Source organism: Triturus cristatus, chromosome 9 (genome assembly GCF_964204655.1).
Source record: "Triturus cristatus chromosome 9, aTriCri1.1, whole genome shotgun sequence".
NCBI lineage: Eukaryota > Metazoa > Chordata > Amphibia > Caudata > Salamandridae > Triturus > Triturus cristatus.
The window spans coordinates 611,528,525-611,553,731 of record NC_140592.1 but is presented as its reverse complement, the minus strand read 5'-3'; the positions used below and the strand labels follow the sequence as shown (position 1 = coordinate 611,553,731).

Below are 25,207 nucleotides of genomic sequence, written 5' to 3'. Positions count from 1 at the left end.
ATTAAAGACTGACTTTAGTTCAGGGGAATGCATTGGGACCATTTGTGGAGTTCATAGGTGCCTCATAGCGGGCCTGAAGACACAGGAGAGCTGGGTAACTGACCATCAGAAACAGGAGGTATGCTCGGCTGATGTATGCGTGGCAACTTTAGAGGTCCACAAGGAGCAACACTCCCTCTGGGATACACTGGATAAAACTGCATTGAAATCCTATCATCAGTTGTTACACATGGAGGATGATAAATCTGATAAGACGCTCGGAGTTGGTCCTCAGGTGAAAAACTGAAGTACTCCCCCATTTTATCTATATGGAACACACTGGGTCAATTGCAAATCCGGCAGCTGTAAATTCAGTTGGTGTACATAGCTGTCCCACCTAACACTGTGGGAGAGATGGATAGGTTTTTAGCCAGAGTGGGGCTTCCTCAGTTACGGAGAGAGGTCATGCAGGAATTGGAGGAGGACCTCACTTTGGAGGAAATGAGTGCAGCCATTAAGGAGCTTAACAGGTCCAAGGCTCCGGGTGGAGATGGGCTCCCAGCGGAGTTCTATCACACCTTCTCTTCTGTAGTAGAGGACTATGGGGCATAAGTATCAAAATCCGTTATTGCGATTCTCAAATAGCGATTTTTTGAGAATCGCTATTTGAGAATCGCAAAACGGGATGTATTTAAAAATTCGCAAATATTTTGCAATTTCTTGTTATTCCTTAATTGCGATTAGCAAATTGCGAAATCGCAATTAAGGAATACCTTCCCATTCATTCCTATGGGCCAGGAGGCCCATAGGAATGAATGGGAAGTAATTCTCAAATTGCGAATCGCAATTTTCTAATTGCAAATTGAGAATCATTTCAAAGGTGCAAGGGTGTCATGATGACACCCTGATGCACCCCTGAAATGAGATTGTGTGCGCATATGGCGCACATACATACCCTAAGGGCATGTATGTGCGCCACATGGCACTCTGAAAAATGCCAAAAATTGCATTTTTCATTGAAATCGTAAATTACCACCAACTTGAAGTTGGTGGTAATTTGCGATTTCTTAAGGAGAATTCACACAACTTGGGTGCGTGTTACATGGCATTTAAGGAATCGCAATTTGCGATTCCTTAAATGCCTACGCAAAATTAAGGAATCGCAAATCGCAAAATTAGTGATTCCTTGATAATGCGATGCGAAAATGTCACATACATCGCGTTTTGCGATTTTGTATTCGCAAACGCTGTTTTTTTGCAATTCGCATTTGCATATACAAAATCGTTTGATACATATGCCCCTAGATATATATATATAGCCGAAGGAGAAATGTCTTCTCCCGCTGTCTATGTTAGAGGGGTTAGATGCTAAAACCTGGAGGGGAATCAGCTGACCCTTCTGCTTACAGTCCCTCACTATGCTAAATACAGATTTTAAGGTACTGTGCAAAATATTGGCAACCAGGCTGCAAGGGGTGGTTCAGGAGCTAGTCAATGAGGACCAATGCAGCTTCATGCAGGCGTGTTTCGCCGCTCATAACCTCCATAGGTTGGCCCATGTACTACATGACACCTTGGATAGAGAGATGGAGATGGCTTTGGTCGCCCTTGATCTCAAAAAGGCGTTTGAAATGGTGCAATGGGCCTATCTAATAACAGTCTTGGATTAGGGTGGGGGATGTTACCCACATTATTTCGCTTTATGCGGATGATGCACTGCTGTATGTACAAACGCCCAGGGAGTCGGTTCCAAATCCTAATGCAGTTACTGGATTCCTTTGGTAAGGTCTCCGGTCCTAGGATCAATGTACGCAAGTTGCTCTTGTTCCCCTTAGGTGGCTTAATTGGGAGACAGTTGGACCAATTGCCGGAAATGGGTCTTTGGTGGGAGTCGGAGGGGTTTCAGTACCTGGGAATTTGGGTTGCGCCCACGGAGACCCATCATCAATGTAAGAAGGTGGACAGGGTGTTGATTGGGCTAGAGAACTCCATTAAATTCTGGAATAAGCTTCCTCTCTCAGTTATGGAATGGACAGCTGTGGATAAAATGGTTTTCTTTCCATGCTACCTGTACCTTGTTCAGAATTCTCTGTTTTCGCTGTGGAATTGTTTTTTTCGCAAGCTGGATAGCCTGTTGGTGAATCTCCTATAGGCGGGTAAGCACAGCAGGGGGGCGCTGGAAACTCTTTAGAAGGACTTTGAGGATGGGGGATTAGTGGTCATGGATATACAATTCACTATTATGCTGCACACTTGCAGCATGCCACTAGATAGCTCACAGTGTCTGAGAATTTGGAGAAATGGCACCTAGGGACTGATTTTGGTGGTAAGAGTTTGCCTCAGTTTTTGATGCGAGGGGGCAAGTTGGATCATCTGGCTCACTATCTAATTCAAAACATGGCGGAACTTTCAGAGAAGGTGGTCCAAAAGGTTATCGAGTGGGGCCCCCTTCAGTAGGGAGCAAGATTGTGGGATCTGGCTCCCTTTAGGAATACATATATGGACATGTCTATGGATCAATGTAGGGAGGGGGTGTCTGGTAGCGGGTGATATATCACAACTCTGAAACAACCTGGATCTAGGGCTGAGCAAAGATTGTACACTAAATGGCCAAGGTATACCCCATTCTCAATGTGACGACTCTATAAGAGAGCAACTCCTTGAACAGGACCCATCAATCACTTAAGGTGGTTAGTTTTTATTATCATTTGGGTCTGTATACTTCAACCTGCTGGACCAGTTCATAAAGCAGCGATCTGGTCACTAGCATAGAAGAAGCAACAAAGGAGGATTGTCACCTGATCTCTCACGGGTATTGTCTGGGATGAAATCCTACCCATAGATCAAAGCGGGAGATCCTAAAGTCAGCAGTATAAAATTATAATGGTGTGAGTTAAAAATGGCTAAGGGTGCTCAAAAGTTCTTTATTGATAGAGGACCCCTGTCAAGATTAAAAAGCAAGATGGCAATATGGCATAAATAAATTTGACATTATGCTATTGTCCATAGCAAGATCGGTCAACATGTTTCTGCCCGTAATAGATCAAAGGTATCAGGGCTTTCGTCAGGACCTATGATACTGCTGTGGTTCAATGTGAAAAAACGTGAAAACAAAGAATCCAAAAGTAGGGGTGTGTGAATAAACTATTCCTACCGCACCGGTCAGGTCAGAAGCAATCAAAACCGGATACCTGTGGAAGAAATGAGAAAGAAACAATAGCCCAGTGTATACAAATATACTCAGCCAAAGATCATTAATCCTAAATGACCTAGAAACACGCATATACTAATGCTGTATGGCATTCAGTGTAGTAAATTGAATTGCACTTACCCATGTCAAGTGGGTACTGCCCTCACCTCAACCTGGTCTCAACTCAGGGAAAGGGGCCCCGCTCTAAACCAGAAGAACAGTAGGAGAAAGAGAAAACAGGTTGCAACCGGTTATACCTGAAAAAACTCTCCTCTTAGAAGCATGGCTTAAAAACATGAGAAAAGCACCCATGTATTACAGTGAATGGCAAATATGGTCAATAAAAACATCATAAATCAAATGGTAGTCAAGAGAGGTGGAAAATTTATAAAAGACCGGACAAAAATACCATGTATACAAAGAACGGTTAGGTGTTCGCTACCGTACTGGCTCTATGGTAAATCTAGACCAATAATAGGGCAACATAGAGGCATAATGCAAGCATCAAAGACAAGCCTCAAAGACAGGTCCCTAGATCTTTAAAGGTCTTTTCAGTCAGGCCAAATGGACCAAAACAACGAGTAAACACCGGTGGAAGGGAACCCAAGATAGTCTCTATACCCTCCCATCGTTAACGTATGTTTTTAGAAAAGTAAATCGCAGATCAAATCAAAAATGCCTGGCACGTTCGAAGTTAAAAGTAGAGGAAAGAGCTGAGAGGAAAACTCACCTATCCGTCGGTACCCCGGGGCGGTCTTTGAATTAAGACCGGAGGTGTCGGCGGAAGGGTCGACAAACCCTATTTAACCATATTGGGACCAAAGTCGATACAGGTGAGACGGGCCGGAATAGGTGTCCAAAGAAATGCCCGTCATGGAAAATTCCAAGAACGCGCATGTGCAGTAGAGTGAACGCTAACTCGCAATCCCTCGCTCGCACTGCGCGTGTGCAGCATCCAGCCACCGCTCAACACAGTACTCTTGTCACTTGCACTCATATCCGGTATAGAAGAGCTACCCTACGATAGAATCAGTGTGAATAGCTATCAACACAGTCTGTGGATCGCTTGGAAGTGTATTATAGGTGCTGCAAAACACCATACCGTTCTATAAGTGTCTACACGGAAAAAGCCAATTTGGGGCAGTATCATGTATATTAAGAGCCCAAGGCAAATATAAATGGAGGCTGAAAACAGTGCTAACAAAAAACAGTAATCGTCTCCAAGATATTGTATCATCACGGGAGACAGAACTCCATTTACAGTGCCCATCCCTTGGTACGTTATGGTATCACCTGTCTAGTATACAAACTGGTCCATTTCATACGTAACCCAAAGAAGGATGCACAGGCATAATCTTACAGCAACAGCCAAGGAATATCATCATTCAGACCCTCAGTATCAGAATGTAATCTGTGCACCCATCTCTGCTCTCTGAGTAGTAGGAACTTCTGAATATCAGTTATGTGAGATGGAATGTGTGGTTGTTCTAGAATGACCCACTGCAGCTCATTGTCTTTGTGACCCACTGATATAAAGTGATTGGTGAGCTTGGTCGCACTTTTCTTGCACCGGATGGTGCTCTTGTGTTCCGATATTCTCACTTTAATCTTACGTGATGTCATGCCCACATAGTTTTTTTTACAGTGGCATTTTATCAGGTAGATCACCCTCTCACTGTTACAGTTCGTGTGTGTTTTGAGGGACCAAGGTCTGTTCGTCCCTATATCTACCTCGGTAGTATGCAGAGTTTGGGGACACACTGAGCAAGTCCCACACGGGAAATGACCCACGACTGGCGGTAAACCCCAAAGTGTTGTAGATTCTGGGTTTCTCATTATCCTGGGGCGTGTATGCACCAATTGGTCTTTCAAATTCGAGCTCCTTTTAAAGGCAAAAAGGGGAGGAGGTAAAGAGCTGCCCTCTATTTTGAGCACTCTCCAGTTCTTCAGGATGCTCTTTTTGAGTGCATTAGAGTAGTTGCAAAAGGTGTTGACACAAGTAATTCTTTTGTTGTCTCCAATGGGACTCTGTGTCCTCTTCTCAAGCAGAGCTTCTCTATGATTGTTTCTAGCTCTTTTCATAGATGTCTTTATGATCTTCATGGGGTACTGCCTCTCCTGTAGTTGTATAGACAAAAGGGAGGCATGTTCACGGTATTTGGACACCTCAGAACAATTCCGACGAATGCGAAGAAATTGTCCGAATGGAAGGTTCTCCCTAAGAGCTCTGGGATGAAAACTCTGGAAATGTAAGAGGGAGTTCCGTGCCATTGGTTTCCTGTAGAGTTCAGTGTTGAGAGTGCCATTATTTGAGCCAATCCGTAGATCCAAAAAGGATATGCTTTCTCGTGAAAATTCGCAGGTGAATTTAAGGAACTTATTCTTGTTATTCAACCAGGAGTGAAAATCCCTAATCGTCTCGGTGGAACCTCTCCAGATGACCAAAATGTCATCAATATAACGTTTCCAGGTCAAAATATGACCTAGAAACGGGTTTGTATCAGAGAGGATCTCGGTCTGTTCGATCTGATGGACGTACAGATTCGCTAGGGACGGTGCGAAAATGCTCCCCATGGAAGTCCCGGAGACTTGTAAAAAGAGATCCTCCTCGAATTTGAAAAAGTTCTCTTTCATGGCTATGGTTGCACATGTCATGATGAAGTCCACTGGTGTAGGGCTCTCCAGAGCGGCACCTTCCAGAAGCATTCTTACAGTAGATAGTGTCTCATCTTGTGGAATGCATGTATATAATGACTCTACGTCAAAGCTCACCAAAAAATCTTGGGTGACGTCAAATGGCATCCCATCCAGGATGCGTAGCAAATCTTTCGTGTCTTCAACAAAAGAGGGCATGGTTCTCACAAGCGGTTTCAAGAAAAAATCCACAAAGGTTGACAGGGGTTCAAGAACAGACCCTATCCCTGAAATTATGGGTCTGCCAGGAGGAGGAAAAACCCCTTTATGTATTTTGGGTAATACATAAAAGTATGGAATGATAGGGTATGCTGTATAAAGGAACTGTGCCTCATGACCAGTGATCCAACCTTGTTCTAAGGCCTCATCTGCCAGGTTCTTAATGGTCGCCAAGAGTCTTTTGGTGGGATCTAACTTAATAGGGTGATAGAAACTTGTATTATTCAGTTGTCTCCTGCATTCTGATTGGTATGCCTCCGAATCCATAATGACTGTCGCACCCCCTTTGTCAGCAGGCTTTATGGTGATAGATTTGTCATCTGCTAACGAACGGAGAGCAAAGCGTTCGCTCTTAGATAAGTTGGAAAAGGAGCAATTATCGTTTTGAAAAATGGTTTCAGCATCTCTGAGAACCGCCCTCTCAAAAGTTAGTATTTCTGGCGGGACCATATGGACTGGTGGAGTAAAGGTCGACTTAGGACGTAGACCAGTGTTGGACCCATCCTCTTGATTGTCTTCAAGTGGTTTATCTTTAAAGAAAGCACGTAATCTGACTTTCCTAAAGAACCCAGCTAGTTCTTGTCTGGTCTGGAAAGGGTCACCCCTGTAAGTGGGAACATACCCAAGTCCTTTTTCAAGGACCGAGGTCTCGTCTTCAGTGAGTATCCGTTTGCTCAAATTCACAATCAGGCTGTTGCGTTGCTGGGGCCTGCTACTGGAGGATCTTTCAGATTGCTCCGTGTTCGAGATGATGGAGGACTCCAATGAACACTGGGCTGTGCTGATCTTCTCCGTCCTCTGGAGCGGCGTTGGCCCTGCTCTAAAAAAGGCTGTTGTTGAAAATTATCGTGATGAAACGGACCCTGAAAGCCAGGATGAGGGAAGAAAGGCTGTGGATAATTAAAGGGACCAGGAGGCCACCATTGTGGTTGTTGGGGACCTCCATAGAAATTGCCTCTTTTAGGACCCCGCTTGTTCCAATTCCGCCCTCTAGAAGAAAAACTCCCACCATGATCCGAGTCTGAGGAATCATTCTCACTCCCTGATGTTGAATAATTTGAGCCGGGTCTTCTACCTTGTTGGTTGAACACCGGGGGAGTGTAGGAATCACTAGTGTAAGGATAGATCTTGGTCATGGAGAATTTTGCCAAATCCTTCTTGAATTTGACTATTTTACTCGCCAGTATAGTATCCCTGAATTCCTTAGTAGTTTTGTCTGTCTCTTTGGACTGTTTGTTGAAGCTTGATGTCACTAAAACTGATTTGATCTGGGACTCTAGGAGTTGGATCTCAACTAGGATGTTATCTGCTATTCTCTTGGCTGTTGTTATAATCAAAATAAGCCAATCACGTGTGCAACGCCAAGCCACCAAGGACCAATCTTTAAGGAAACCCTTGTCATCCAAAAATAGCCTTGGGGCGTTGGTTACTATTAGACCTGTAGGTTCACAGTATGACCGCAAATACTCGGTCATAATTGCCCCGTGGACTTGTGTGCGTGCATGTGTTCGTTTGAGAAAAAGCACTTTGTTCCAGTCCTCATCTTTGGTAGTGATAGTGTTAGATGGTAAATCAATAATGCTAGGTGTCTGCAGAATGTCTAACGCTACTGCGTCATCAAACGAAATACCTTGTCTCTCAGACATCATGAAAAATGCGATCAATGAAAAAGAAAGGGTAATCAAAACATAAGTTATCGTAGGGTAGCTCTTCTATACCGGATATGAGTGCAAGTGACAAGAGTACTGTGTTGAGCGGTGGCTTGATGCTGCACACGCGCAGTGCGAGCGAGGGATTGCGAGTTAGCGTTCATTCTACTGCACATGCGCGGTCTTGGAATTTTCCATGACGGGCATTTCTTTGGACACCTATTCCGGCCCGTCTCACCTGTATCGACTTTGGTCCCAATATGGTTAAATAGGGTTTGTCGACCCTTCCGCCGACACCTCCGGTCTTAATTCAAAGACCGCCCCGGGGTACCGACGGATAGGTGAGTTTTCCTCTCAGCTCTTTCCTCTACTTTTAACTTCGAACGTGCCAGGCATTTTTGATTTGATCTGCGATTTACTTTTCTAAAAACATACGTTACCGATGGGAGGGTATAGAGACTATCTTGGGTTCCCTTCCACCGGTGTTTACTCATTGTTTTGGTCCATTTGGCCTGACTGAAAAGACCTTTAAAGATCTAGGGACCTGTCTTTGAGGCTTGTCTTTGATGCTTGCATTATGCCTCTATGTTGCCCTATTATTGGTCTAGATTTACCATAGAGCCAGTACGGTAGCGAACACCTAACCGTTCTTTGTATACATGGTATTTTTGTCCGGTCTTTTATAAATTTTCCACCTCTCTTGACTACCATTTGATTTATGATGTTTTTATTGACCATATTTGCCATTCACTGTAATACATGGGTGCTTTTCTCATGTTTTTAAGCCATGCTTCTAAGAGGAGAGTTTTTTCAGGTATAACCGGTTGCAACCTGTTTTCTCTTTCTCCTACTGTTCTTCTGGTTTAGAGCGGGGCCCCTTTCCCTGAGTTGAGACCAGGTTGAGGTGAGGGCAGTACCCACTTGACATGGGTAAGTGCAATTCAATTTACTACACTGAATGCCATACAGCATTAGTATATGCGTGTTTCTAGGTCATTTAGGATTAATGACCTTTGGCTGAGTATATTTGTATACACTGGGCTATTGTTTCTTTCTCATTTCTTCCACAGGTATCCGGTTTTGATTGCTTCTGACCTGACCGGTGCGGTAGGAATAGTTTATTCACACACCCCTACTTTTGGATTCTTTGTTTTCACGTTTTTTCACATTGAACCACAGCAGTATCATAGGTCCTGACGAAAGCCCTGATACCTTTGATCTATTACGGGCAGAAACATGTTGACCGATCTTGCTATGGACAATAGCATAATGTCAAATTTATTTATGCCATATTGCCATCTTGCTTTTTAATCTTGACAGGGGTCCTCTATCAATAAAGAACTTTTGAGCACCCTTAGCCATTTTTAACTCACACCATTATAATTTTATACTGCTGACTTTAGGATCTCCCGCTTTGATCTATGGGTAGGATTTCATCCCAGACAATACCCGTGAGAGATCAGGTGACAATCCTCCTTTGTTGCTTCTTCTATGCTAGTGACCAGATCGCTGCTTTATGAACTGGTCCAGCAGGTTGAAGTATACAGACCCAAATGATAATAAAAACTAACCACCTTAAGTGATTGATGGGTCCTGTTCAAGGAGTTGCTCTCTTATAGAGTCGTCACATTGAGAATGGGGTATACCTTGGCCATTTAGTGTACAATCTTTGCTCAGCCCTAGACCCAGGTTGTTTCAGTGTTGTGATTATTGCTCTTTAGGGGAAACACAACCTGCTGGTCTATTGTTCTGTTAAAATTTTCCCTTAGACCTCCCCCCCACATTGATATGTGTTATTAGCGGGTGATATATACCCCGAAGATACCTTCGTTACATTTCCGGATGCTCAGGAATCTTAAGGGGTTAGACCAGCCAATTTTTTACATTATGCTAAATTGGAGAGTCTCTCGAAGGAGCTCTGGATGGATTTGCTGGTGGTGGCTCGCCCTTCGCATGTGCTTGATAGTCTTATTGGGTGGGGAGAGGGACGCCACCTAATTACCCTCTTTTACTAGACTCTTAAGTGTGACATGCAGCCTAGAGAATTCCCAGCATGTGGGGCCTGGAAAAGAGATTTGGGAATGCCCATCTCAGATTCGGATTGGGTGAGTGAGTTGGGCCTTGTGTGTACTGTGTCTTGCAACAACAGATTTAAGCTATTGCATTTTCATTTTCTACACGTTACCTATGTCACTAATAAAATAGAACCTGCTAAGGGAGCTAAGTGTGGGCAATGTGGTGTGATTGGGGCTTCTTTCATTCACCTAGTGTGGGAATGCGAAAAATTCCAGGATTTTTGGGGACTGGTAGTGCCACGCATAGAGACTGCCACCTGGATTAGAATACAATTGACACCGCTAGCCTGCTTGTTGGGAGTGGTGGTGCACCCTAAAGGACTAAATACCTTACAGACTTGCCCAGTTGGTCCTATTATTGGTGAAGAGATGGTGGCCATTGAGTGGATTGGTCCAAGGCCCCCCCATTGGACTATTGGTTGCGAGTTCTCTTGGAATGGGGAGTGACAGAAGAACACCACATGAGAGTGTCTTGTACTGATGAAGGGGCAGCAGATGCCCTAATGTTTTGGGTTCAATTGGTGGGTATGTCCCAGAATCAGTGATTAGAGTTGCGAGAGTGGACAGGGGGCTGATTGTGTGCAGGGCTAATACTCACATCAATTTTCTGATGATTGAAGGCCTGATTTGGACTTTGGTGGTTTGACCATCAGACCACCTCTGCGTCTGGAGGGAGATTGCTGCCAAGGCAGCGGCATCCCGACCTCGGTATTATGAGTACACTGCTTGGCTGGCGGTGTTGTGTCAGAGGTGCCACGGCAGCAGCATGCTTCAGCTCATAGAAAGAGCCTGAAACATATGCTGCTGCCACGGCAGCGCTGCTTGCACGTCGGTGCACTGTGTATCATGCACCATGTCATACATGGCACACAGTGCACACATGACAGCGCAAGAAGAGGGGGAATGTACAATCCCCCATGGGCAAATTCACCCTGGGCCCTGTTTGGGGTGCCTTCCTTGCCTTTGTGGCAAACTTTTCATGGCAGGGTTCTCGCTATGAAAAGGTCGGCAGAATGGCAGGTCGTGATCAGCACGGCGGCGGAGGCATTGATACCACCATCATTGATCACCACTTTCCCCACTGCCTCCCTGTTGGGATCTAGGATCCTGGTGGCGGTCCTGCGTCGGGTATGTGGCGATCCGACTGCCAACCTTGTAAGCAGGCCCCTAGTGAGTAATGGTGCTTCCTTGTATAATGACTGCCTTGTAGCCTTAGTTACATTTCATTTCATTTCATTTATTCCACTTGTAACGCGCTCGGCTACTCAAGAGTGTCCCGGCGCGAACCGGAAGGGGGGAGAGAGACAATCAGGCAAAAAGGAATGTTTTAAGCTTTTTCTTAAAAGCTGCGAGCTCCTGGGTAAGGCGAAGATGAAGAGGAAGGGCATTCCAGGCCCTACTGGCTCTGACCACCAAAGAGCCACCTCCAATCCTCTGAAGTTTATAGCGAGGGACCAAAGCCAGACGGAGAGCCGACGAGCGCAATACCCTTGCAGGGGCATAAAAGGCAAAGCGCCTTTGAAGGTAGAGCGGGCCCTGCCCATGAAGAGCACGATGGGCCAGGACCAGAGATTTAAATTTGATCCTGGCCGCAATAGGTAACTAGTGTAGAGCGTACAAGTGAGCGGTGACGCTCGACCTAGATGAAATACCTAAGACTAGCCTGGCCGCCGTGTTCTGGACCACCTGCAGTTTCTTAATCATATAACCAGGTGACCCAGTAAACAAGGAATTGGCATAGTCTAGCCGGGAGAGAATCAGCGCACAGGTCACTGTTACTCTGGCTGCCTGCGGGATAAGCAGGAAAAAGTTCCTAAGGGTTTTAATAAGACCAAAGCAACAGCCGGCCGTTTTCTTGATATGAGTAGAAAACGAGAGATTCTCCTCAAACCAAACACCCAAGTTCTTGGTGGGCTGACTTCCGAGGAGGAAGCTCCTGAGGCCACAGCTGTTGACGAAAGTCAGTTGGAAAAGCGCCAAAGAGCAAGATCTCAGATTTCTGCTCATTACACTTGAGCTGAGCATCAGCCAGCCAAGCGAAGATGGAGCGTAGGCACTGTTGGGCGGCCAGGACAGAATTGGAGGCCTTATCCCACGTAAAGAGTAGCTGGGTGTCGTCAGCATAAGCCAGAACCTTGGCACCAAGATCTTCTGCTAGATGAATCAATAGCGTGACATAAATATTTAAAAAGCAAAGGGCTAAGGGCAGAGCCCTGCGGGACTCCCGTAGTGACCAAATGAGGGGAGGAATGAAACGGAGGGAGCCAGATCTGTTCAGCCCTTTCCTCAAGAAAAGACCTAAGCCAGCCCCACACGGCCCCAGAAACACCAATCTCAGTGAGACGGGTCATCAAAAGGTCGTGTGGGACCGTATCGAAGGCCGCCGAGAGGTCCAGTAGGATCAAGGCTGCTCTGCCCCCAGCATCCAAACATGTTCGAACCGCCTCAACCACCTCAACTAGAACCGTCTCGGTGCAGTGGCCTATCCGAAACCCCGATTGTGCTTGATGTAAAATACCCTCCATCTCCACGAAATCCGACAGCTGTTTATGCACCACCTTCTCACAAACCTTAGCAATAGCTGGCAGGAGGAAGATGGGGCGATAATTGGCCGGATTAAGCGGGTCCAAGGAAGGTTTCTTCAGCAAAGGAAGAATCTTAGCCTGCTTCCAGACCTGAGGAACCGCCATAGACTGTAGGGAGAGGTTAATAATCAGATTAACCTCCAGGTAGATACTATCAGCTGCCTCTGCTAAGAGTCTGGCCGGGCATGCATCAGCTGGGGATCCTGATTTAAGCCCTTTAAGAATTTTCAGAGTTTCCAAAGGGGGGACCGGGGTGAAAGTAGACAATGAGAGGGAAGGAGTAATCAGGTCATTCCGTGCGCCAGCCCGCGCACTACTGTCAGGGGAAAAGGATGCCTGAATGGCCAGGATTTTATCTCTGAAAAACCCAGACAGGGTATTGTACCAATCAAAGGAAGAGGGTGTAGCACTTTTCTGGGCCAGTGGAGAGGTAAAGCTCTGGACTATGGCAAAGATTTCTTTGGAATTATTCCTAGCCGCCTCAATGCGGACCGCATAGAACTGGCTTTTAGCCGCAAAAATGGCATCATAATAAAATCTTTGCAAAGTTCGAAGTCTTGTTTTTGCCACAATGCAGTAGTTACTCTTCCACCATGCCCGCTCCAAAATTTTGCATTCATGTTTAAAAGCTTTAAGAGCCGGAGTAAACCAAGGTTTAGAAGGGGATGCTCTGGCCGGTCTGATGGGTCGACGGGAGGTAATTGAGTTCACTGCTTTGGACATCCAATCCGTAAATCCAGACATACACTCCTCCAATCCCCCGGACATTACCGGCCTGGCAGAATCTAAGGCATGAACAAGATCCTGGGGGTCAATTTTCCCCAGGACAGGCTTCGAGAAGCCGGGCGCCCAGGCCTCTGTCCTGGAGACTGTCCAGGAGAAGTACGAGATATAGTGATCCGACCACGTCAGAGGGAGAGGATCATCTACCAAGATGGGGAAGTTGGAGCAAATAGGGTCCAATAGATGACCAGCCTGATGAGTTGGCAGGCGGACAAGCTGGACAAGTTGAGCCGTAGCAAGGTTATCCACCATGTCCGTCACCTCCCTCTCATGAGGCATATCCAAATGAAAGTTCAGATCTCCCAGCACCAAGTAATGAGAGAACCTGACCGCCCTAGCAGTAAGGGCATCTCCCCAAGTTTGGAGAAAGGAACCAGAAGGGCCCGGTGGGCCGATAAATCAGGGAGGCCCCAAGAGTGAAATGAGCTGATAGTCGGACACTAAAGTCCAGTGCCTAGCAGCCGGCCCAGTCCTGGGAATCGCCCACAAAAAGATCCCAGCAATCTTTATAGATGACAGCAACACCTCCCCCTCTTGACCCTTTGCGATCCACTCTCAGAATCTTATAGCCCATTGAGGTCGCCAACGCGACTATGGGGGCGGCGGAAGAATCAAGCCAGGTCTCAGTAAGAAACAGCATATCCAAGGCCCCATCCTCCAGCAGCCCATGAACTTCCGCGTGATGTTGTTTTAATGAGCGGACAATAATAAGTGCAGCTGAAAGCTGCACCGAGTTAGCTCTCCCCTTAGGACAAGGGGTTGTATTAGAGGGAGAAGCACAGCCCAGCCCTAACTGGAAGCCACAAGACCTGCAGGATCCTAGAGGTATTGCTGTCACATCCCACAGATGAGGATGTCGACAGACCGCCACATCCAAGCCCCTAAGAGTATACCACACGGCCGGCAGATACAGGGGAGAACAGAGATCGTGAGGCAGCCTTTCTGGCGCTGGTCGCTACCGGGGCGCAGACGGGCGGAGACGGGCTTGCCTTAGGCGCGCCTTCGGTGCGCCAGCGGCGCGCCCGCTGCAAGCGTCCGTTGCGCGTCCGTGCGACGCGCATTAAATGCTTCCCGGTGAAGAACAACTAGCGCGCTGACCTGCGCCAGTGGCAAGATGGCGTCGCGAGGGAAGGAAAAGCCCTCCAACCCTCGCCGGGAACAGCAGGCAATGAGGTAGGAAAAGAGGAGTGTGCAAATAAGCAATATAATTTTAAAATGCGGGTATGAGGAAATAGAATATGGCAGCAGGCAAGGAAATGTTAAAACTTGTCAATCAGTTAAAACATCACACCATAGAAAAAAACACACAATCGCAGTACGTGTTTCAGCCCAGGTAAACCCCTTCAGGCGCTGCGCGTCCGTGCGACGCGCTTTAAATGCGTCCCGGTGAAGAACAACTAGCGCGCTGACCTGCGCCAGTGGCAAGATGGCGTCGCGAAGGAAGGAAAAGCCCTCCAACCCTCGCCGGGAACAGCAGGCAATGAGGTAGGAAAAGAGGAGTGTGCAAATAAGCAATATCATTTTAAAATGCGGGTATGAGGAAATAGAATATGGCAGCAGGCAAGGAAATGTTAAAACTTGTCAATCAGTTAAAACATCACACCATAGAAAAAAACACACAATCGCAGTACGTGTCTCAGCCCAGGTAAACCCCTTCAGGCCCTACATGCATGAAGTGCCTGGATTTTGGCTGGGCTAGTAGATGTTTCTGCTTGAGAATAATATATGATGCTTGTCTGTTGTTGCCTCGGATCTGTAATTGCCGCAGGAATATGTATGGTACTATAAACTCACACTGATTATTTTTTTCATAGATTTTACTTTGCATAATATCAATGAAATACAGTTTAAAAAAATATTTACGTGACTTTTAAATATGTAAGTTATGGAAAAGTTATTTATTTAGTTAGCAGTAGTGGTCATAAACATAATTTGATTTATAAAATAAAAATCATAAAAGTGTACATACAATAAACTGTTCATGGGACAGAGCATAAAAGTACTGAAGCAGGAGGTGCAGCGTAACAAATTCATGTGCAAAAGGGGAATCTTTAAAACTTGATTAAAAAAAATCACAAATGAGCAGCAAATCAAGCACATACGAATGAGGAGCATTTCATATGGAGAAGACATCATTCAAGAATGGAATGGAATCCATCTCCTATTACAGAATCTAAAACAATATTTTTAAAAATATACCATAAAAGACAGCAGCATAACGGGTGTATTTGTATAAAACATTATACCATAAAAAGACACCATACAGACCATAAAAAATACAATAACAAATGCCTGTACGACGAGATTTGTCCAGCAGAAAGACATCTTACAAACATGAATCTTTTATCTCGAGCACTAAACTCCTGATAAAAACCATGTAAAAAAAAAATATTTTTAGGTGTTGATAAGTGTTGCAAAAATAAAAATGCTGGTCTCACCTGTCTGAAATTGATGGATAACAGGAGGGGCCTGATAAATTATAGCAAAGAGAATGAAATCTAGCCTTTTTGGGTGCCAGAGCATGGAATAAGTTGCCAGCCCAGATTAAACTCTGTAATATTGAACTTACATTCAGGAAAGATCTCAAAACTTGGATTTATGGTATCTCGGACGACTGCTGCTTTGCTTTGATTTAATTACTCTTAGCAAGTCAATAATCTGTGCTATCACTACTGTATGACGTCAGCGCCAAGATACTTCTCGCGGAGTGATAGTGCGCTATATAAATACAATCTCAAATCAAATCAAATCAAATCTAGGGCAGATTAGAACAATATGCAAAGTATCAGGTGTGGTGATTTATGGACTAGCTACCCACTGGATGCATCATCTGGTGAGACATACCCATTCTGAAAAAGATCAACAACCTGCTATGATGACTGGGCCTGTCCAGGTATAGGTAGGGTTTCATTTCACTTACAGACTTCACCACAATGGACTGGCACATAGAGTGCTTGGTTAAGGCAAGCGCCTCACACTATACTGCCACCCGGATGGCACAGGCTTGCTTTCACCCAAGTAGTGTCTCCTTTAACAATGCGACCAGGATAAAAAAGAGCTCCAGTCTCCCCATTTTTTTCAGGTTGGACAGCAAAATAAATGGAGCCATGGTATATATAGCATGTTGTCCAAATCCATGAAGGTACGGACAATTAGTTATTTAAGTTGAACTCGTCCTTCAGTCAGACTGAAAGCCAAAAGTAAAAGGGAACAAACGCCCCCAACTATTCGTGCACAATCTCTGTACCTTGTGGTACACTTAAAAGGCCTCTCATTGACATGTTTTTTGACTCCCAAATTGGTACAGTAGAAACTTAATCCCAGCTTTCACAACCAAAACTTACTGTGGGGATGCATTTAGCTTTGAAAATGTCTAGCATCACCTTAAAAGACTTATGCCCCAGTCATCACGAGAAGCCTCTGATACTAGATATGGCCCTCTTAAATCTCACATTATTACTTTTTATCAGTGGGTTCCAACAGAGGCTCGAGTCAAGTAGGATGGCAAGATAAGAAAAGTTTTGACCCGGCTTATATGCTTGCCTTTCTCCACAACGTTTTGTGTTTTGGTGTTCGTCGGGCTCACCACATTACATAAGATTTCTTAAAGTTGAGAGATCAAGGCTGTCCATAAAATCAGTAAAATGATCTAGAAGACGCTGAAGGCCCTGACCATGCATGCAAACAGGACGGCATCATCTTCATATAGGAGGATCGGCAAGGGTCTGCAACTCACCTCGGGACATTCAGCCCTCGTTCAAATAGAACCGACTCAAGGCGGTTTATATAAAGAATAAAGAGAAAGGGAGCCAGGATACATCCTTTGCGGACATCTCTCTCCAGATTAAAATGCTGTGTACATTCTCCATTGGGGCTATACCTCACTGATGTAGGGAGGCCATTGTGCAAATCTTGCAACAATGCCACAAGAGCGGGCTCGACCCACTTAAACCCCTGCTCGGCCCAGAGCTTAGCTCTGGTGACCCCGTTGAACGCCGAGCTGAGTTACATGAAGAACAGATACATAGAGCCCCCCTTGGCTCTTGTATACTGCTCCACCATGCCCTGACCTGGTCTAAACCCATATTGAATATGAGATAGGATATCCTGCTCTTTTGCACAAGAAGTAAGGCATTCCAGGATCAACCGGCCTATACTTTTGACCTCCGAGTCCACTAAGAAAATCAGTCTAATACAAGCAAGGATAGTTCTACTCCCCTGTTTAAATATGTGCACTATCACAGAATGATGCCAACCAGAGAGTAATGAGCCATGAGTAGCTGTATTAATTTGTTGTGTCAGTAGGGGTGCGCAGAGATCAACTAAAGACTTATGCAAATCACCATAAACCCTATCGGGACCAAGTACTTTGCCTATGGGTAACAACAGAATGGCTTTCTTCACTTCTTACCACTGGGATGTTATCCTCACATCCTCCTGGACACTCGAGGTAGGATATTCAGCACCTTTGATGTCATATATGGCTGAAAAATTATTGAGCTAGGCCTAAGCCAGGACAGTGGATGATTGACAACACTACAAAAGGCGCGCTGTCCTGCAAAGTCCTAGCCGCTAATAAATTCTCCCCCATCCTCTTTTTTTATATTACACTTCCTGTCCCATAATGCCAGTTTGCCCTGGCCTTTTTCACCTCATCTCTGGTGCGGGGATTCTTCTTTAAAGCAGCCAACAGCTCTTTAAGAGCCCTGGAGCATTTCCTGTCAAACCGCCCAGGGTGAGGTGGTGATGACGCCGCCCCCCCAATCTTAATAAGAGCAGATTTATATACCCACACAGTGAATCAAATGCTGTCAGAATGCTATCATTGGAGGTGTCATCAACCAAACAAATCTGAAATTCAGGTAGACAAGTAGACAGCAATTTGAAATTGAAATCCTCAGGTGCTATCTTGGCCCAATTTTTCGGCCCTGATCGTTAAGGTTGACTGGTTCTTGAAACAAACAGTCCACTTCAACAGGCTCTGCAACCCTGTGGGAAATTAGCCAGGAGGAGATTGTGATCACTACAAATATCCCATTCTGCACTGAAATATAGCGGAGACGAAAATAGCCCACTCGCAACAAAAAATAGTCAATTAAAGGCCCAACCATGAACCCCTTTCACGGTAGGGGTACTCTCTTCAGAATTGGCATTGCTCTTGATAAGAAGTCAACGAGATTGTAATTTAAAATCAAATTGTTTAAAGGTGTTGATCGTGGTTTAATGGTAAATCGTGCCACACCCACCAGTGATAGAGTCCAAAATATTTTGCCTAGGGAAGGGGATAAGATGAGAAACGGGCCTGTTTTAAGCTTCACACTAATGGGGGAGCCCGCAGGGCGGGAAGGTGGTTTCGGGAGCCCCATAGTGGAATATGAGTACGGTGACTCACCAGTGAGTGACAGATTGCTAACAGGGAATCAGGACCCCAAAGAAATAAGTTCCGCAGTGTCTGAGAACAAGATGGCGATCTTATCCTGGAATATTGCCGGACTAAGATCCAAAAGAGGGGAAACCAACTGGGAGGCTTTTCTTGTTGCCCATCATGTTATAGCTTTACAGGAAACGTGGGAAGCTAAAGAAGGATATTACCTGGATGGTTATCAATCATTTATTAAATTTGCAACTCCTTCCACAATGGGGAGATCCAGGGGCGGCCTTCTGTTGTTATTTAGTCTGAAACTTCTATACAAAGCTGTATTAGTAGTGACAAGCTCCCCAAACATTTTAGCAGTAAGATTGGAGGGTGATAATTTGCCTACTATTTTGGTGGTAAATTTTTATAATTCCTTCACTAGGAATGACGAATTAGAACATCTATTAGCATTATCAGGGTTTTTGGATGATTATGATGAACACAATAATACCTTTTATTATTTGTTAGTGCTTGGGGATTTTAATATTCATGTTTGTCACATGCAATGTTTACAGAATTTGGATCTTGAGGAAGACCCACTCGGGAATATTCATTTCGAGCACACTAGGAGTGGGGTCTATCTGGAGAGTTTTTTTATCGATATATTACTTGTTTGCCCCAGCACAAGGGGAAACTCAGTGCCCTGTCCCAACTTTTAATGGCCAAGGCAATGAGTCTACGATTAACTACATTTTAGTGTCATGTCTACTGAGGGACTCTCTAGGTCCTCTTAGTGTTGATCAGAGAGGCTTTAGTGACCATAATCCACTCATGTTGACCATCAATATCAGGGCCTTTAATACTGAATTTGTACCATCCACTATTTTAAATTCTAATATAGTCTCTAAATGTCAAGGACGCAGGCTAAGGTGGGAGGTCATCACTCCTAGCGACTTTTTAGAAAACCTGTACATGAGTAATGCCGAGGACCTGGCAAAATGCTTGGGAGGAAATCCAGATACAAGGGAAATCCTGGATGCTTTTAATCGCATCACAGCACAGGTAACAGTTAACTTGACTAGGAAAAGTAAAATAAGGCCCAAGAAATTGAAAAATTGGTTCAACCAAGCTTGTAGTGACACCCATATAGCCCTTTTAAAAGTGCTTAAAGAATCTGGCAAGGATGCACAGAAGGTTGCGGAGGCAAGAAGGTCTTATAAAAAAGGCTATTAAAAGTAGGAAAACTGAGTTAAAAGATATGGCCTTGGAAGAACTGACCAAAGTGAGTATTCTGAAAAGTAGTACTCAATTTTGGAAAGTGATCAATAGTCCCTTGTTTAATGAGACAGTAAACACTAATCAAGATTGCCTCATCCCACCAGATAAGTGGGTGGAGCATTACGGTGGCCTTTATGCCGGATTAAATAATTCATCTCTTGTGATTCAAAATACACCTACTCAGGTAGGAAAGATTAACTTCACAGAAGAGGAAGTGCTGGAGGCCATTGAGTCCACGGCACACTGGAAAGCACCCGGCCCGGATGGGGTGCCGGCAGATCTTTATAGGGCCGATCCGCATTTGTAGACAAAGGTTTTAACTGTTGTGTTTAATGCAGTCACCATAGTGGCCCCCCCCAGTGTCCTGGGGCAAAGCAGTTATTGTTCCTATATTTAAAAAGGGTTCAAGAGAGGATCCGGCGTGTTATCGGCCGATCTCTCTCCTGGACTAAGCAGCAAAAATCATGGGGAAGGTGGTCCTGGAGCGGCTGACAAACTGGTTGGAAGAGAATGCAGTCATTTCAGACTTGCAGTACGGGTTCAGAAAAGGAAGAGGTACTGTTGGGCAATGCCTCAACTTACACCTCCTCATAGGGAAATACACGGTCGCAAAGCAGGGGGATTTACATCTAGCCTTTATGGATCTGTCCACTGCTTTCGACCTTGTAAACCGCCAGAAACTTTGGACTGCCCTGTCTGATATAGGTCTAGATCCCATACTGATATCCTTCCTAGCCGATATTCATAAAGATAGTAGTGCTGCTGTGCCTTATAATGAGAACGGGAGCTTGACGGATGCCTGGCCAGTAAAGCAAGGGGTAAGGCAAGGATGTATCCTTGCTCCTCTGCTGTTTACACTTTAAATAAACAAGTTGGGTGAAGCCTTAATTGCATCATGTAAGGACATCCCGAGAGTGGGCCATAAAAAGATTCCTGTGCTATTATACGCAGACGATGCTGTGTTTATAGCAAGGACGGCAAGAGATTTTCAAAAAAATCACACGCCATGATGTTAGGCAGCAGACGGGCGAAAAGGGCATTATTTGTCTGTAAAGGGCAGGAGCAAAGTAAAATACCTGCCTTCCCATACTTGGGTATTGTCTTTGACGATAGAAGATCGTGGGCAATGCAACGCTCGTTGAAAGAAAAACACATTAGTGAGGGCCACAGTGGCCCTGTTGGGCTTTGCTAATCGTTTAGGTTGTAAGCCATTACCCGCCATCAGGAAATTCTATAACGCCAAATGTTTGCCCATGGTGTTGTATGGGAGTGAGGTGTGGGGCTATACTAAATCTAGCGACATTCAAATGGCAGAAAATGTATTTTTTAGAAAAGTCTTATCGCTCCCTCAATCTGCAGCATCATTTAACATACATGAAGACTTGGGCGCTGGTTATATTTCTGACCAGATTGTTGTGGCTCCGATATTAGGATGGCTTAGAATCTGGTCACAGCAAGCTCCAAATTTAAATCAACTAATTATTCAGGACTGTCTGTCCTTGGACAAGGCCATGGCTATACCATGGATCCATTATATTAAAACCCAAATGGAGTCCATGGGTAGCCTTGACTTGTTTACAAACCCTAGGGCCTTAAGTAAAATCGCGATTAAGGCAGTAAAATCTCAGTACTTAAACAGGTTGATGGTCCTAAGGGAAGAGGAGGAATTGGCAAAACCATTGGTTAGAAATGTTGTTATGTTAAGCACAGGGAGAGAGATTCAGCCGTACTTAACATACATAAATAAGCCATTCCATTTGTTTTTTCTGCAAAGGATCAAACATGGCATGCTCCCATGGTTGTTATCTTTCCCCCGGGGGTATGCCAAAAATGGGACTCTAGGGCCTTGTCCGTGTGACAACAAATCAGAGCAAAATGCCCTGCATATGATCTTTTTCTGCGAGTTTTTTGTACTGCAGCGAAAGAAATTTATCCTGCCACTGCTAAGATGTTGTAATTTTGAACAGGTCAGACCAGCTCTGGTTTATTTACAAATGCTTGGGTCTTCTGCAATATGTTTTGGGGTGGTGAGTTACATTATAGGGGCTGTGAGATGTCGTAAGAAAATGCTGCTACCCTAGTCGCCCCCTTCTGCCTTTTTAGATTCGCAGTGTAACAGAAAGTTTTATCTTAACGATAATTTGATGCAATGATTTGTGAAATTTTTATAAAGAATAACTAATTTTCCATTGGGTGACAAACTTTTTATTGTGTTTTTGTATTCATCAATTGTATAGCACTTTTTATATTGTAATATACTTAGTTGTGTTAATTATGACACAGTAATGTGACTAATTGTGAAAGGAATTTTATTGCGTATGCTTTGATGGTTTTAAAATTTTTAACCGAATAAAGCTAACTTTTGACTTGACTTGACAAATTGTTTAACAAATTCCCCTGCTCGATATGCTAAAGGTGCACTTGATCATAATTTATACTCACATTACCAGTCACATCATACAGATAGCAATCCAGGCAGGGATGCAGGTAAAAATCTCCCATCAACATCATAGCTGTATAGTTGGTAGTGCGATAGAAAAAATATTTAGGAATTTGCTGAGTTCCCTTGGAAAATCATGTTTCTCCCTCCCAGAGATTGAATTGTAGACAATAACAGTCAGGATCCTGGGCTTTTTTGTGATGGACAAGAGAATGCCAAGAATAAAAGACAAATGGGAGGTAATGACCACCAGTTTACAATTCAAAACCAGCTTATTAACATTTCTAATCCTCCTCTTGCTCTCCCATGAGTACAGGAAAGAGCTTTGTAGGTAAATGTGGCATATCCATGTAGGCGTAGGACCCCCACCGTATCCCTAGTCTCCTTGAGGCTGAGAATATCATAAGAGCTAATCATCTTAATCCATGCTTCATCACATATTTGATATTTTGCCATAAACCAGACAATGTTCCAACATATCACTTTGAGTTCTCTGGGGGAACTAAAGTCCCTTTGAATATCTAAATTGTCAGTTTCATGGGCCAGTCAATCTTGGTCATTAAGTACACTCAATGGTTCAAAGCGATTACTGAGAGGAGGATTAGGTGTATAGTTGACCAAGTCTCGTCTCAGGCCATGATTCACCCCTCCCTGCGATATTGCCCCCAGCTTTGTGGGCTTATAGAGAAACCCAAGAGGAAACACTGTAATTCTCCTGAGGGGAGCCGAATTAAACGTAAGATTTTTCAAAAAACATCTCACCCACCCAGAATTACAGAAATTCACAACAATGCCGTCCCCTTGTAAGGATTTGGGTGAGTTCCCTATCCAGCCCACTCACCAAACCATAAAAATCTCTTCAAAAAGAGACAGACTATGGTTAGCCCTACTGGACATCCAATGAACAACTTTCTTTTTGAGTTGCTGGTAGTTTTCATTTTCTTTATACTTTGCGGGGGAATGCTGGCCAATACTAACACATAGGAGGTAGATGCGGGGGCAATTGGATGACTGCATCACAACGTGTATCTACAAGGGTGGTCTTGCCTATAATTTGAGAAACCCTCCCCATTCTTCCTCTCTCAATGTACCGGCCGGGGATGTGAAGGGAAGTCCTACCTTCCAATACACTTAAAGTAGACCCTTTGGAGACTGAGTGAACAGCTTTGGATGTTGGAAATATGCAGTCTGAATTATCTACTAAAATGTTGATCTCCTTGTGTCCCAATTAGGCTCTGATGGTTGAGCTAGGGAAGGTCTACTGGGGAAATGCTCGGACGGTGAGTTGATAACATTAGGGGAAATAAGTATCGACAAGGACATATTGCTTAAAATATTTGTTGGTTGTACAAAATTATCCCCCATCATTTCTCCCATTTTCCCACCCACCTCCTCCATTTTACCAATGCGTTTGATAAATGCATCAAAGCCAACTGAATTTGAATTGCGTTTCCAATTTTATAAAAATGCCCTGAGGATTACAGTGTCTTGGGGGTGCGATCTGAGCTAGAACCAGACTAGCCTTTTCACTCTCCATATATAGATTGTTTATGGTTGCCTGGCATAACCTTCATAATGGGGCTATGCAGGGGATCACAGGGATCCTATGCATTCACACCAGAAACGTCACTTAACGGTTCCAATGCTTGTCCCCTGAACAGGTCGGACTTATAATGTGTCAAAGTCATCTAGTCTTCCACACTATAGTTCTCTTCTGTGCGGGCCCCCCACAGCATAATTTAGATAGGATAAAAGTTTTACTGGTCCTTGGCCCTTTGTCATCCAAGGTCTGCTCACTAAACCACAGAGCAAAGATTCTAAAAAACACAGGTTCTTAGGGGGTTGGCACTTCGAAGTGGTGCAGGGCAGTATAGGACTTGAAATCTCTGCCGGACCAATATTGTATTTTTCTAGGTTTGAAGGGGGACAGCGAGGGACGTTAATGAATTATAAATTGAATAACATTTACTAATTGCATTTTTTTGTTTGTTTAATAGTAGTTATGTAAATTGATAAATTGATTACTTGTCTTTAGATTTTAAATACACACATATATATATATTTATATATATTTATGTTAATTAATTTTTTTAAGAGTATAACATTTATTCTACATTTTTGGGGTTACTCTTTAATCTAATGTGTTTGAAGTGAAGTACTTTCCCTACTCTTGCTTACACTGCAGTAGGAGTAGTAAAATGAACTTCTTCACAGTTAACACTTTCCCTATGGTTGCACTGTTTGAAGTTTACATAGTAAATTGCAACCCTCCGAAATCCAATGTTTACCCTACTGTTGCATAGACTGGAGTGGGAATAGAAAGTTTTACCCCTCCAAAGTCCAACACTTTCCCTACTGCAGCACTGACTGAAGTGGGGATGGTACATTTCAGCCCTCGAAAATCCAATGTTTTCCCTACTGTTGCATAGACTGGAGTAGGAATAGTACATTTTACTCCTCCAAACTCCAACACTTTCCAAAGTGTTGTGCTGTTTGGAGTGGGAATGGTAAATTTCACCCCTCTAAAATCAAATGCTTTCCCTTGTGTTGCAGAGACTGGAGTGGGAATGTACATTTCACACCTCTGAAGTTCAACACTTTCCCTTCTGTTGTGTTGCTTGGAGTTGGAAATAGTAAAGTTCACCCCACCAAAGTCTAATGCTTTCATCAGTGATGTCATCAATGATGTCTTTGAGGTGTCATCAGTGATGTCATAAATAATGTCACAGAACATGTCATAAGTGATGTCATATGTGAGGTTATATCCAGTGCCTGTTAGGGGCGCAACTGGTGCAATTCTGACTTTTAATTGTCTACCGGCTTTCCTTTATGTCTTAAGGCTGTTCCCTAACTCAGGCAATGCTACCTTTTTAGAATGTGTATATGAACAAAAAACATGTATATGCAATGGCTCATATTTGTTCACATTAATGCGCTCCAATTCTGACGAGTACTTTAC

General features: G+C 44.2%; 1 protein-coding gene across 9 annotated transcripts in view; it reads right to left on the bottom strand.

Moving 5' to 3' along the window:
• LOC146798382 (leucine-rich repeat and fibronectin type III domain-containing protein 1-like protein) overlaps positions 1–25,207 on the bottom strand; it is a 2,623,090-nt gene that overhangs the window by 1,575,501 nt on the left and 1,022,382 nt on the right. Inside the window, exon 3 of one of the 9 annotated variants that reach the window (XM_085625645.1) lies at positions 3,311–3,373. The exons of the other annotated variants lie outside the window; for them this stretch is intronic. The gene's annotated coding sequence lies outside the window, so the exon portion shown is untranslated. The remainder of the gene's footprint in view (positions 1–3,310; positions 3,374–25,207) is intronic. 9 annotated transcript variants of the gene reach the window in all.